This window comes from Myotis brandtii, unplaced genomic scaffold (genome assembly GCF_000412655.1).
Source record: "Myotis brandtii unplaced genomic scaffold, ASM41265v1 scaffold504, whole genome shotgun sequence".
In the NCBI taxonomy this organism is placed as follows: Eukaryota; Metazoa; Chordata; class Mammalia; order Chiroptera; family Vespertilionidae; genus Myotis; species Myotis brandtii.
In genome coordinates, this window is record NW_005369217.1 from 5,478,082 (window position 1) to 5,490,836 (window position 12,755).

Here is a 12,755-nt window from a genome sequence, read left to right on the forward strand (position 1 = left end):
TCTTTAATCTGGAGCTCCTAGAAAGATAGAGTTGCCATTAACCATTTGGGAAGGCTGAAGAAGGACTGTTTTAGAGTAGTGGGAACATTGAGTAGGCAACTGGATTTACATATCTGAAGTTCAGAGTAGAAGCCTGGATTCACAATTGCAAGTCATCACTGTACTGAGAATTTGAAAATGTACCCTAAAAATAGTTTCAAAAACTATTTTGCATAAAAATTCAATATGCAAAATATAATTATTAATGACAAATTGGAAAACTGTTCAATTTATAACGCAAAAGTAAAAATCTCAAATATATAGTTTTATAAAAATGAGAAGAAAAAATACCAATAACCAACAGATCAACTAAAATAATGTAAGTAGCTCCAAATATATGAGCAGGATGCTGAAATTCACTCACAATGACAGATTTGCAAGTCAAAACCCACAATGAGATAATATCAAATACTTTGGCCATAAATGTTTGGGCAAGGATCTGGGGATACAGGCACTTACATTTATTGGTGGTGAAAATGAAAAATGTGGTTCTGAGGGAATATGAAAATATCTAGGAAAATACATCTTTATTCTTTTATCTAGCAATTTTTTCTAAAAATTTACCTGAGATTCCTTTGCAAAAATACAAATGATGTATGTATAAGGATATTGATTCTGACAATATTTAAGATAACAAAAGCCTAGAAGCAACCTATATGTTCAGCTGCAGTGAATGAGTTCAATAAATTATAATATGTTTACACAATACAGTATCAAACCTCTGTAAAATGTAACAAGGAAGATCTCTGTATACTCACACGAGGTGACTCTGGAGTAGTTAGATAAGTTATAAAAAAATAAAAGAAAAAAGAAGAAAATTCACCCCTCCTTTGCCCCCTTATAAGCAGGGAGAGAAAAGAAAGAGTGCAGGAAATAGGAGGGAAGCAAGACTTTTCTAATATACACTGCATTATGTTTTTATTTTGAAATCATTTAACGTTTTATAAAATTTAAAAATCATTAAAAATGAATATGAATTAAATGAATGATTTTAATTTTATAGAGTGTGTACAATGATCATATAGAAAATAAAATGATTATTTCATGTGATTTTAATTGCAGTATTTTTACTGTATAACTCTAATAAAATTATTCTGAAAATAAACACCTATTTTTAAAATATTTGAATAATTCTCTTTAATTCTACTGTTAATTTGAACACATTGATAGTTTTACAGAAATCAATATTTTTGTACATGAGAAAATTTTATAAGAAAAGAAATTAATTTAAAACCTGTAATTTGAAATGTGATCTGGAAAACACTATGAAATCATTATTAATCCTCATTTTTTGAATATATATACACATGTATACACACATACACAGTCTGTGTTGATTTTGTTTATTTTGTTCTTTAGATTCCACATATAAGTGAAATCATATGGAATTTGTCTTTATCTAACCCTCTAGGTCCATCCAGGTTGTCACAAATGATAAGATTTTTTTTATGGTCTAGAAATATAAACCCAAAACATTAATTTAAAAGAATATATGTACCCCTATGTTCATTACAGCATTATTTACAACTAGAGGTCCGATACATGAAATTCATGCAAGAGTAGGCCTTCCTTCCCCTGGCTGCTGTCACTGGCTTCCCTCTGGCACCCAGGGTCCGGGCTTCCTTCCAGCAGCCCTGGCTTTGTCTGGAAGGTTGTACAGAAGGATGTCTGGTCTAATTTGCATATTATGCTTTTATTATTATAGATAGCCAAGATATAGAAGCAACCCAAGTGCCCATCAGTAGACAAGTAGATTAAATTTTTAAAAAGCTGTGGTACATATATGCAATGTGATCTTCCTTTATAGTTGCAAATGACCCACTGTTATTTAAAAAAATATATTGGAATATCCTATCTAATAATAGACAAACAGGGTAATTGACCGTACCTTCGCTACACCTCCCATTGGCTAATCAGCGTGATATGCAAATTAACCACCAACAAAGATGGCGGTTAATTTGCATATGTAGGCTCCAAGCGGCGGAGCAAAGACTGAAGATGAGCCAGAGCCGCGAAGACGGAAGACAGAAGGCGGCTCCGGCCAGAGAAAAGGCCTGGGTCCCGGGTGCCGGAGAAAAACCGGTGCTGGCAGCCAGGAGAAGGGAAGGCCTATTGCATGAATCTCTTCGTGCAACAGGCCTCTAGTTGAATTATAATGTGCTGTATAGTAAGATAATTTTAGTGAGTGCTCCTTCCTGTTGAAAAATTTCTCTATAGTTTTTTCACATTTTTAACACTATTTTTATTTGCTTTATCTTTATCTTTCCTTTCTTGGTTTCCATATATAAATGAGAGCAAATGTTCCTGGCAGTGAGTATGAGGTGGAATAGAATGGGCAGGATGAGCTTCCCTGATTCACAATTCAAGCTCGTATGGTTTGAGTACTGGTATAGGAGCTGACCAATTGAGAATAGATATCTTAGCCAACCATTAAAGATCTAGAGAAAACAAAACAAAACAAAAAAACACACACAAATATTCAGGAATGAGTTTCTGTTGCAAATGAGCCCTAGGTTCAAACACCTTCCCTTACCGTGTGGCACTTCTATGTAGGCATTCTTCCTTTGCTTCTCGAAACCTAAATTGGCCCTGCAGAGCTTTTTCTTCCAGACCTGCATCTTCTCTGCTTTCCAAAGTAATCCACTTATTTTTAGAAAGTGGATGTTTACTGACACTTTAAAAATATATTCTCCTCTGCTCTTGTCTGGGCAATATCGAAGTCTTCTGTCTTCAGTTCTCATGCCAAACTGTCTTTCAAAGCTGTTCAAAATGGTTAGCCCTTTTGGAGGGTAGTATTGGCTCTTGGTGTTGGGTGGACCTCGGTAGTGTCAGCGCTCCCCGGTCTTCGCTGCCATGGCCTCGTGGCCACTCTGGGCCTTCTTGCCTGGCTCTGCTGGCCTTTGTTATTTTCGGCAGCAGACACACATAATAACGTGAAGTTTGTGGGTTTTTCTTTGTTTCCTATTTTAAATGCAAAAGGGATTTGTGATTTCTGTTCTTTTCATTATCTTGCTGCTCTATTTCTAGAAGAAGCAGGATGATTCAGAATTAATCTGCCGCCATGTTCTTCCAGAATTATAATTAATATAATTATTTCTGTCATTGTAAAAATATGAAAGATGTTCCCACTTAAGCCAGGTAAATAAAGAATGGACTTTTCATGTGGAAATATGAGCCTCTCTAAAATGGATCCCTGAACACATATATTTCCCACTAGTGAGTTTTCAAGATGTGCTCTTGAAAAGAGCTTATTGCGAGAGGGCAGCTCAATAAACTTGTTAGATAAGCAAATCTATGCCGGCAGTCTGTCACTCCCCAAGAAATGAAACTGGGTAGAAGAAAAAGAATCAGATTTACATGTTACAAAAATGCTGTTCTTTATTTTAATCGGCAGAATTGGATTAGACTCCAGCATCAGCATGCATTTCCCATTGTTTTCTTTTTATATTAACTACGGGAGACTCATTAGAATTTCATGGATGTAATTGTTTCTGGGTTACATCCTCAATTAATGACTATAATTGAAAGAGATCGGCTAGGCCTGGGATGACGTGACTGTAATTTAAGTGTAAGCTGTCTGGGCCTCTATTTACAACGCATTTGTTATTTTTTCTTTTACTGCGGAGGAGTATTTACGAGAGGCAGAAATAAATGCATTTCAAACAGCAATGTCTCAATCAAAACAATGTGCATATTGTGTGCTGGGTGTTGTTTTTCTGGGCTGTTTTGTGACTCTGCAGCCCTCAGCAGGCTAGGCATGCATAAAAGAGCTTGTGCTCAGATCTTCTGGGAGGACTTAGGGAAGGAGAACATGTTTCAACAAAGGGGAGGTGGAAGAGAAAGCTGTTTCTGTCCATTTTTATGTTCTGTGTTATAACAACTGTTCAAAATCCAGCATCCCAGCCTACACTTGCCAAGGAGTCCCTAATCGGTTTTAGATTATGTCGTGGGGAGAGAAAAGAGGACCCTCCCATCCCCCTAATTATGGCTTCTCTCTGCTTTCCTCTCCTTATATTTCCCCCCAAAGTAGACATTAACCTTATTAGCTTTTCGGGCAGTGTATCACTGATTATCTCCACACAGCCTTTGAGAGCAGCTGTGAGGGGCAGCTGAACAATTATCTGGGCTTACTGGATTTGCTCCAGACCCTGGGAACATAAGAGTCTGTAGACTGGAGCTCTTGGCTTCAGGGATGTCTGCCATTTCTCCACCTGAGGTTAGATGTGGACTGTGTAGCTAGTTATGTGTCTTTTAAAATATTAATGGCCTTTCTCTTGTGGGTCTGTTAATCTGGAGGGAATGGCAAAGACAGCCACAGGGTTGAAGGTGTAATTATGTATTTCTTTTTATAGCTGACTAGAGGCCCGGTGCACAAAATTCATGCACTCGGTGGGGGGGTCCCTCAGCCCAGATTGCGAGAGGGCACAGGCCAGGCCAAGGGACCCCACTAGTGCATGATTGGAGCCAGGGAGGGATGTAGGAGGTTGGCCAGCCAGGGAGGGACAGCAGGAGGGCTCCAGGGTGTGCCGGGCCCATCTTGCCCAGATCTGATTGGCCGGACCCCAGCAGCAAGCTAACCTACCAGTTGGAGCATCTGCCCCATGGTGTGAGCTCCAAGTCCGTGGTACCGTTTCTTTGTAAGTGGCCAGTGCGCATCATGGCAGCATGTCATAGAGAGTGATTGAGCGGCCTTAGCATATCGTTAACATATTACACTTTGATTGGTTGAATGGCCAACCAGACGACCAGACATTTAGCATATTAGGCTTTTATTATATAGGATACTGCAAGCTGAGGAGTATTTCCTAACATATCAGCTCTGCTTCAGAAACACAAAGGTGCTAGAATGCAGATTATCCAAGCTCACCACAGACCTACAGAAATCAAAGTTTCTGGACATGGTCTAAGGAAACTGCATTTTCCCAAGATCCCCAGTGTTCTGAGAGAGAGAGTTTGAGAACAACTGGGGAGGAGGCAGTGGAATGTAGAGGAATGAAATAGTAATGACACGCCAGAGAAGGTGGCTGGGAGACAGCGGACTGAGATCACATTCAACAGGCAGAACCCACAGGTAAGGGGGCTGTGAAGCAGAGGAGTTCAGTCTCTTTCTATAAGCTATGCATCCAATGAGTGGCAGGGCCATGGTTTATACTTCTAAGTCCAAGGCTCTTTTCTTTGTGCCAAGCTTATGTCAAGAGAGGAAAGTGCTAGGATTTGATGATCACAGGTTGCAGGTAAAAGGCAACATGGCTTGGGATCTAGAAATTGAATTTGTTATATGTTGAGATAAGGGCAACTTTGAGGAAAATGGTGTGTGCAGGCAAAATATGTTCCATTTTTTTATAAACCTCATGTTTTGAACTCATCTTTTATTTGCCTCCTTCATGAATAATCATGAATAATTTTTGTACATAGTTGCATGTTAACTGTAATTATACACTAAACTATTTTTGTTAAATTGACACATCTTTTAAGTTTATAATGGTTATAACTTATTATATCATGAAACTCTCATCTTTATATGTTAAGGCATTCCGGTGCACATTAGCAAATACTCAACTAATATTTTTAAAGAAATCTATCTGTATGCTACTTAAAATTGTCCTGTCAATGGCATTACACATACTGAACTTTGGATATATGCTGTAAACAACTTTATCTTCTGCTCCAGGTTGCCTCTTTGGACTACAATCCTGAACACCATTGTCTAGGACCTGTCTGCATAATCTCAAACCACCCCATTTGCTGGATTGGCTTGTTCAGCATTGCTTTCCTAGTGACACAGACTTGCTCACCCTCTCTCTTCAGTACCCCACTTGTACCTCTCTCCATTTTGCTGCTGAGCTTCTCCTTATTTCTGGCTGAATTTTACCCAGGGAATTCGGAGCTCTTTGCCGTCAGTGGTTCTAACAAGCTCCCTTCCTTTGTCACCTACTGAATGTGAGCACCTTATGAATAGCCTTCAATCATAATTCCCCTTATTGATATGGTGTCAGTAAAATGTTTGATAAATAAATTAATCAATGATTTCAGACCACTGAGCAATATATTTTAGTTGGCTTTTTAAGTGCTCAGATGATAGGTATTAGAAATGAACAAACAAATAATATACGGATACAGATTCCTTCTATGAAGAAAATAAAATAGAATGTCATAGGTTCGCCATCACTGTTCTAGTTAATAGAAAATGTATTAAAATCAGTGTAATAGAGGTATTTTGGATAATTAAAAATTGTTTAATCCAAGTACCACCTTTCTATCCTGAAAATCTAGAGTTCTTGGGAAGTGAATATATATATGGACATAAATATCTCTTAAACTGGATTTCTGTATTTCCTGAGTTTGAATCCATCTGTCAATCCACAAAGGAATATTCCCTTTTCTCTCTTCCAGCCTTCCCCGGCCTCAGCATACACCTGTAACATCAATAGTTTAAGACTGTGGCTGCCAGCCAACCAGAGTCCTAGGGCATCATTGGAGAGAGAGAGAGAGAGAGAGAGAGAGAGAGAGAGAGAGAGAGACTAAATCTATAGGCTGGAGAATCATAGAGTAGCCAATGTTTCAATTCAAGTACAAAGGCCATCTGTTACAGAATTCCCTCTTGTTCTGGGGAGGTCAGTCTTTTCTTCTATTCAGGCTTTCAGTTGATTGAATGAGGTCCACCCACATCAGGGAGGGCAATCTGCTTTATTCAAAGTCCACTGGTTTAAATGTTAATCTCATTCAAAACATCATCACAGAAATATTCAGAATAACATTTGACTACACATCAGAACACCATGACCCAGATGATTTGACACATAAAATTAACCATCACAGTTTTCTTATAAGACATGACAGAAGAAGAAAATAAAGTATCCCACTTTTAGAACTAGTTCTATATTTCATCACCAGTGAATTTGGAGATATGTACTCTTAGTGCTGCCAGTAAATCAGCGACCATAAAATCAACAATGTCCTCCCAATAATGGTCATATTTATTACATCCCTTCCTGAAATAAATGTTAAAAGTGTAGTAATCAGACTGGAAGTGAAGTGAGCAAAAATAGACCAAGGAGAGAAACACAGACTAGGTCAGTATAAAAAGAATAGAAAGGAAAAGACTGATAGGAATTTACTGATGAGATTTCTTAGTAAAAGGGATAGAGACAGCTAGAAGTAACTTAAGCTTTGTTGATGCAGAATGGAATAATGTTTTTTGTTTGTTTGTTTGTTTAGAGAAGCTTTAATTAATCAGCACTTCATGCAAATTATAATGTAGGTGAATCTTACTAGCATGCCGAAAGCTACAGTTATTCAAATGACATGGAGTTATCAAATATATGAAAACTAAAACAATTGAAAGCTAATCATTCCTATTCTGTTCCCGAGCATTCTAGAGTTTTAACCACATTTCTGATAGAACTGCACTTCAACCTTGAAATTAAGCAGAGTACATGGTGTATTAATTTAGTCACACATTCACCATTTAATTGTTTTAAAGGTGATCCAGGCAAATCTACAGCATTGAAGCATGCACATTTTTAGTGTGCAGTCCAATTCTATTCATGTCTTGCATGATGGATTCAGAAGTTCAGATCATTCTAGTTCAGTAATGGCGAACCTTTTGAGCTCGGCGTGTCAGCATTTTGAAAAACCCTAACTTAATTCTGGTGCCATGTCACATATAGAAATTTTTTGATATTTGCAACCATAGTAAAACAAAGATTTATATTTTTGATATTTATTTTATATATTTAAATGTCATTTAACAAAGAAAGATCAACTAAAAAAATGAGTTCGCTTGTCATAGGTTCGCCATCACTGTTCTAGTTAATAGAAAATGTATTAAAATCAGTGTAATAGAGGTATTTTGGATAATTAAAAATTGTTTAATCCAAGTACCACCTTTCTATCCTGAAAATCTAGAGTTCTTGGGAAGTGAATATATATATGGACATAAATATCTCTTAAACTGGATTTCTGTATTTCCTGAGTTTGAATCCATCTGTCAATCCACAAAGGAATATTCCCTTTTCTCTCTTCCAGCCTTCCCCGGCCTCAGCATACACTTGTAACATCAATAGTTTAAAACCATGGCTGCCAGCCAACCAGAGTCCTGGGGCATCATTGGAGAGAGTGGCCCTGGAGAATGGCTCTTCACTGAATTGGAGGAGAAATTCACAGCAGAGGGGGCCATCTGCTACTTCCCATTGAGCTAAGTCCCAATTATAATGTGGCCACAAGGACCACCGCCTATATGTTCCAACAATGTCTTATTGAAAGGTGTCAGGAAAATGGCCCAATGGTAAATTCTGTCACTGAAGAAATATTAGGGAAAGATAATCTATGGCCTGGAAAAACTATTGTCACTAGTAAGTAAGCTGTACGATCTTCTAGATCAAGTTATCAATCTTTCTGTTCTTATATTTTATACTGAAGAAATATTAGGAAAAGATAATCTATAGCCTGGAAAAACTATTGTCACTAGTAAGTAAGCTGTATGATCTAGATCAAGTTATCAATCTTTCTGTTCTTATATTTTTTATCTATAAAATGGATACAATTATCATTTATTGAGGTTGCATTTTGCGCTACATACTTTTCATAGTTTACCTCTCCTGATCTTTACAATAACATTATGAAATGGGTATAATTACATATCCACTCATTTCTTAGAAAAGAGAAAACTGGTGTTTAGAGAGTTCACATATTGCCTAGATCTCATAAGCATGGAGGCACAATTTGGAAGCAAGCCCTCCATAATGCTTGACCTGCATTATTGCACTGAGCTCCAAAATTCTAATTAGCAGCTACTTAACAGGGTTGTTCCCGGGCTAGGTTTATATAATGCAGGAAAAGCATGTAGCACAAATACCTGGAAATACACGCTAGCTTTAGCACCTGGTTAAATCAGCAGCAACAACAAAGTCTTCTTAGGTAACCTTTTTATTAATCCCCTTCCAATACTCCCCTTACCTTCCTTCAGTGCTGATGAATTCAGTCGGTGCCACCTAATGGGTATCTGTCCATGCAGTCAAAACCTTTCAGTTGTTTGCATTTATTCCATGAATGAATATGTAGTCTCTACAGTTTCAGTTGTTTTATGTGGGGAGAGTCAATGAGCAGCAGGTTCTTGGGTAGAAGCTCAGAGTAGATTCTTAGCTCTTCAACTGGACTTTGAGGGAAATATCTCAGAAGTTCAGTTTTCTCATTTCAGAAAAGGGAAGAATGAAGAAGACTTGGAGACAGTGATTTGAATATAAGAAGTGTATTTGGGAGTACTCTTGGGTTTGACACCTGTGGGGAAAGACAAAGAAGTAGGATTGAGCAGAGGGAAAAATTGGCATTAATCCATCTCAGGAAAAGTCTCAGCTGATCCTGTGGGAAACTATAAAGTGGGATGATCCTTTAGAGTTGCTTCAAGTCAGGAAGAGGGAACTGAGTCTCTGTAACCCTACAACAGCCAATGTTGGATATAGGCGGCCTCTGGAAGAGGACATGGCTTTAGATGAGTGGGCTTTCTTTAGACAAGAACAAGTTCCAGAATGAACTGACATCCAGAAGCACTTGCAGCCCCTGGAAAATTATGTTCCTCAGTCCTTAAAGGGGCCTTGGACAGCACATTACAATATCCACCACAGATAGTGATAGACCTACTTTACCAAATCTATTTATGAATCTCATCTACCTCCTCCTGATGAAAGATCGTGCAGAATCAGGAAAGTCATTACCCAATGGATATTGGTCTACATTTAGATAGAAATAACTCATTATATTATGTTGAACCTTGTATTAAGCTGAAATCTGGCTCAAAATTCCTCAATCCACACAAAAAGGAGATTCAGAGGAAACTGTGTAAAGAGCTCAACCTAGCATTGGAACAAAGTGAGAAATGCAATACTTGGACATTATAAGTGTTTTCCTGGAGGAACAAATTGTTGAGTGAAATGCAAAATTTAAGTAAGTAATGGCCATAGCACCAGTCTTTATTCACAGTCACAGTTCTCAGCCTCTGAGTAAGAATCATGACTAATATTTATTGAATATTCACTACATACTGGACACTGTTCAAGGCACATTGCTTTAAGTTAACTATTTTAATATCACAAGAACTCTAAAGAATGGACTTTATAATCACATTATAAAACACATTTCATAAATGAGAAAACAGGCTCAGAGTGGTTAACATGTATACCTAAAATCACATGACCAGTAAATAATAAAAACTGGAACAGTCTCTTACATCTCATGATGGAAATGATAGTAAAATAAATTGGCACCTCACATTTTCATCCTTACTCATCTTCCTAACCTTTTCTTTTCCTTTTTGCCATATGTATTAGTTTCCTAAGGCAGCCCTAACAAAGTATCACAAACTGGTTGGCTTGAACAACAGAAATGTATTCTCTCACTGTTCTGGAGTACAGAAATCTAAACTCAAGATGTTAGCAAGTTTGGTTCTTCTGGAGACTTCTGAGGGAGAGTCTTTTCCTTGCCTTTGTCTTAACTTCTGGTGTTGCCAGCAATCTTTGGCTTGTAGACACATTATTCAAATCTCTGCTTTTGTTGTCACACAATGTTTTCCCTCTATGTCTTTTCTATGGCTTTTCTTACAAGGACACTAGTCAGGATTAAGGGCAATCTTAATAGAGAATGACCTCATTTTAACTTGATTATATCTGCAAATACCTTATTTCCAAATAAGGTTACCTTCAGAAGTAACAGCATTAGGAATTCAACATATCCTGATGAAAATGCATTTCAACCCATATCACCACATAATTTTCAAGAAGATTAGTTCTCAGGGTAAATAATAATTCTATTAATGCATATTTCTTATATACCTAAAATGTGTCTGGCTTTGTGCTAGCCACTGGAGGTAGAGTGGTTAGCAAGAAAAACTTTTTATCAGTCAGTCAAAATATTTATTAAGCATCCACTACTTGTCAGGTACTACTTGGCAGGTCTTAGAACTAAGAATCCAGTAATGAGAATAATAAAGTTCTCAAGGAGTTTACCTTTAAGTGTAATAAAATAGACAATAAACACTTAACAAATATGATCATTTCTAATACCAAAATATTCTATAAAAATAAAGTAGGGAAATGTGAAAAAGAGTGACTGGGGGAGGGTGAGCAACTTCATCTAAATAGTCAGGCCAGATTCCTGGAGGATGACATTTGAGTTGAGACTGAGTGACTAGAAGGAGTCAGTCATGCAAAGATCTTGGAGCAGAGAATCTAAGCAGAAGGGCATACATCCTGATTGGTAATATGTGTAGAATGTTTAGGAAAGAGAGTAAAAGTCATTTTCTCTAAAGTGTATGAACTAAGAGAAAAATGAAAAGAAACATGTTAGAGAAGTAAGTAGGTGAGGGAAAAGTTACTCAATTGGTTTATTAAAGGCAATGATTTAAATATGAGTGTCAGAAACATTTTTTCTAGCTCCATCCTATACAGGGATAAAACAAAATCAGGGAAATCATTTAGGCAGCTCCTGTATAAATTCAAACAATAGATGATGAGAACTTGGGGCAGGGTTGCAGAGGTGAAGTTGGTGAAAATAAGTTGGAACAGATATCTTTTAAACGCAGAGATGATGGAACTTTCTTATGAATGAAAAAAAGAATTCATGTATGACACCTCTCCATCAAAGAGCTTACAGTATACTGGGATGGGTAGTAGAAAAGGCAGTTATAACTCATTATAATAAATGCTACAATAAAAATAAGTCCAGATGGATTTCCCAAAGCTATTTGGGAAATTTTGAAGGGAGGCTAGAGTTCTCTCAAGATTGATGGGCATGCATCTTTCATAGCTGATATTTTGTCCTATTCTCATTTCAGAGGATGGCATACATATGAGATACAGGTTACACATGAATTTCTGCACACAGAGAACCCACATCTAACTTCATATGTTTCATAAAGACTCTCCTGAAATACGATGAGAATGCATCCTAGTTTTGGGAAACCATTTGATGAGTGGAATGTGGGCTAGAATCAGAACATAAGATTGACCCTGTTTGTCTCTCTCTGATTCTAGAGCAACAGGACTTGAGGCAGTGGAGTACTGTTCTTGAAAGAAACCTTAGGTGAAAACATAATAGGCAGACACATAGTTCACATAGGGCCAGTCTCTCGAGATAGTGTGCTAAAGGACCTTGGGTTTCTCCTGTGCCAACAGAGGTTCTCTCAAAATGTGTGAAATGCTCTTTTGGAGAGGACAAAAACTCAGAATGGAACTTACATGACTTCATAAGCCCCTAAATCACATTTTCCTAAAAAGATTCATCTGTATCAGTAGGTAACAAATTATCAATAGCATAACTTTTATAATTATAACTAGGGGCCCAGTGCAAGGATTTGTGCACCTTGAAAGGAACTGTGAACTGGAGGCTGTGGTGGGCACAGGGGCGGGTCCTGGCCCATCCTCTGGACCCCCACCAGGCCCTCCCCCTGTGGCCGCCAGTCCCCTGTCTGTTGGCAGCCCCACTCCCGCTGCCACCACTCCCTAGTGCTGATGGCGCCGGCCCTGCTTGCACTCACTGACGGCCCAGAGCGATACACAGGGGCGGGTCTCAGCCCATCCTCTGCACCTCCACCCAGGCCCTCCTCCTGTGGCCGCCAGTCCCCTGTCTGCTGGCAGCGCCACTCCCACAGCCACCGCTCCCTAGTGCTGACAGTGCCGGCCCTGCTTGCACTCACTGACGGCCCAGAGCGATTGGGCTGTCAG